Here is a 3,267-nt window from a genome sequence, read left to right on the forward strand (position 1 = left end):
GCAGCCCGAGAAATCGACGCACACTTCCCTGTTTTCCAGGCATCTCCTCCTCTGCGGTTCCTTGAGCAGATTTTGAACGCAAACCAGGTACTTTGCGCTTACAAGAGACACTTGTTGCTTTTAGGAGACTAAAGACACTTTATATCATTTTTACAGTGATATTCCAAAATATACTTATTGCATTTTAATCGTTTTGACCTGCATCTTATGAGATAAATATTATATACTTTTCTAAACACAGTGTGGTGTATTTTTGTGGTGTTCTACTGTGTTATTGCATGATTTATTTTGCAAATACTTTACACATTGCCTTCTAAGTTAAGCCTGCCTGCTCAATGCCAAGCTACAAGAGGGTGGGCACAGGATAATTTGGATTGTGTGTGACTTACCCTGACTAGAGTGAGGGTCCTTGCTTGGACAGGGGGTAACCTCACTGCCAACCAAAGACCCAATTTCTAACACCAGGTATATGTAATAGCCATTTAATGTCATCCCGATGTAGAAAATCCCTATCCCCACGTCCTACCTTGAACAATCGTAATATATTCACAAATAGATTAAAAGGAAATGGAACACCCTTAATCCTCCATGTAGAACAATGCTATGCCCATTTTCCTTCAACGTTTACTGAATACCATTACCAGGTATATGTAATAGCTATTCAACCCCCATCATCTCCATGTAAAAGTAACAGTCATTGCTAATTACATGTTATTACAATACCTCATCCAATGATCCTTCTTTCATAATGTATATTGGGTGTCCAGTACCACTATAAATAGCTGCATTGCAGATGTACATGACCCAGTAATGTAACAATTAAATCAGTAGATAATAGTCAATGGTAAAAAAACATCTTATCCTATAAGGTAACATCACATTTCATAGATAAGTGAAAATATCTCCAAATGCATACTGTGTGAGTGTCTACCAACAAGGTTGTGCTAAAAAAGAAAAACCAATAAAACACACCCTTATGGGTAGTTAATAACAAATGTTTAAGAGAGTTAACTTTCACTTTGAACATGTAAGCATTAAACTACACTGCCACTGTAGAGACCAAGAAAATGTAGCCCATCATACCCAGTGATCCTTTTAGTACTTCCTCTTTTGCAATTAACATATATTGCCCAGAAATGTCTAAACAGAAGCGTGTGCTACCGCTCACTGAATATCAGCAGCATTTCTGCTAAGTAACAGAGCTCTCAATGAGGAAGGAAAAAAGTTGTGGGAGCATGATTGCTAGTGTCGCTATGAGCTGTTTAGCCAATGACCGTGTGGTCCTGTTTTCAGCCAGTCATTCTAGTTTCATACAATTCATACAAAATGGTGAAGTGTTCCACACTACTGAAATCTTTATCTGACAAGGAATGGTGGAAAAACGGTCCTGTTGTTTGGAGGCATCTTGGCTTTGCTTTATCAGAGGCTCTTATCACCCAATTTCAAACAACTTACAAAAAATGCTCATTGAATATCATCAGCATTTCTGCTAAGTAACAGAGCTCTCAATGTGGAACGAAAAAAGTTGTGGGATCATGATTGGTAGTGTCGCTATGAACTGTTTAGCCAATGACCATGTGGTCCTGTTTTCAGCCAGTCATTCTAGTTTCATACAATTCATATAAAATGGTGAAGTGTTCCACACTACTGAAATCTTTAGCTGACAAGGAATGGTGGAAAAACGGTCTTGTTGCTTGGAGGCATCTTGGCTTTGCCTTATCAGAGGCTCTTATCACCCAATTTCAGACAATTTACAAAAAATGGGTCTGCTGTAGAGGCACCTCCTATACCAATTAGAATATTTTATGGAGTCAATACAATAGACTCTTTTTCATTATAAATATTAATGTTACTTACCTGAGCCTGTTGACCATGCCTGATGAAGAAAGAATAAAAAGAGGATGTGGGGTCAGTGTACTTCTGTTACAAATCAAGTGATAGTAAACTTGGTGCCAGATGTACCAAAGGATTTTACCCATTCTGTGTCTATGGGAAAAAGCTTCCGAACATATGGCCCTTGGTGACTATTCTGGGAACAAGAGCCTTCTCTTATGGAGTAAGGACTGTTACAGGGAGTGTGGATGAGTTGATAATGCCAAGTTTACCAGACGCCCTTTCAGTGGCTATCCTGCTTTTTTATCTGAATCCAGCATGTCCTTAGACCACCAGTGCACATTTTCCCTATAGACTGCTGGCACCTTCATTCTTGGATGGTGGACCTGTAGTCCTTCCCTTAATTCTAGAGCTCTCTGATCACACACATTCTTTCCCATGTTGCCTAGATCCACCCATTCCTCATTGAATGGTAGAACCTGGCCTTGCCCTTTATTTATTTTTGTAGTTGGATATAGTGTGAACTTGTCCCAAGAGCATTAGAGCACTTTACATGAGTTCCAAATAACATTACACAAGGTTAGGTTAAAGGCCCTCATTATGTTAGGGTTAATGTGCGGTACTACCGCCAACAGGCTGGAGGTACATACCGCCACATTATGAGATTGGTGGGTTGGCCGCAGCCAACCCGCCACTTCTCCACTCATACAGCAATGGCGGTATAAGCCACTGTGCCGGAGATGTCTATCTCTAGTACCTCCCATGGCATTATGAGCCGACCTGCCACCATGGTTTTCGCGGTGTTAGCAATCCCACTTAAACCATGGCGGTAGGCCCTACTGGTGACAGGGAATTCCTTCCCTGTCACCGGTAGACGGCTTCCCCACCCCCCACCACTCACCTGATACCTCCCACCCCTTCCATCCAAACTCACCCGCTACCCCCCCTCAAGGTCCACTCACTCATCTCCTCACCCCCTCTGACCCACTCACTCACCCCCTCCGATCCACTCACTCACCCCCTCTGACCCACTCACCCCCCACCCTCCAGACACGCACACACCACCCAACTGACCCCACCCCTCACAGCCACACATGCATACATCAACCAACCCCTCCACCCAACCCCACTACAGTCACAGCACCCCTCACCCTACACTCCCCTCCCCGCATACACGCACACAGACACCCACACATACTATGCATACACCCATTCACTTACACTGGCATACACACATTCAGACACGCATACTTCCAGACATACTCACACACATTCTTACACATAATCACACTTACATGCAGACAAGCACTCACTTCACTATTCTTACACGGATTTACTCACATGCATACAACCATGAAAACAAGACAACACACACAGACGCATTCACACACACACTCACACATTCGTGCACACACTCAGACACACACACAACAC

The sequence above is a fragment of the Pleurodeles waltl genome, chromosome 3_1 (assembly GCF_031143425.1).
Source record: "Pleurodeles waltl isolate 20211129_DDA chromosome 3_1, aPleWal1.hap1.20221129, whole genome shotgun sequence".
Lineage (NCBI taxonomy): Eukaryota > Metazoa > Chordata > Amphibia > Caudata > Salamandridae > Pleurodeles > Pleurodeles waltl.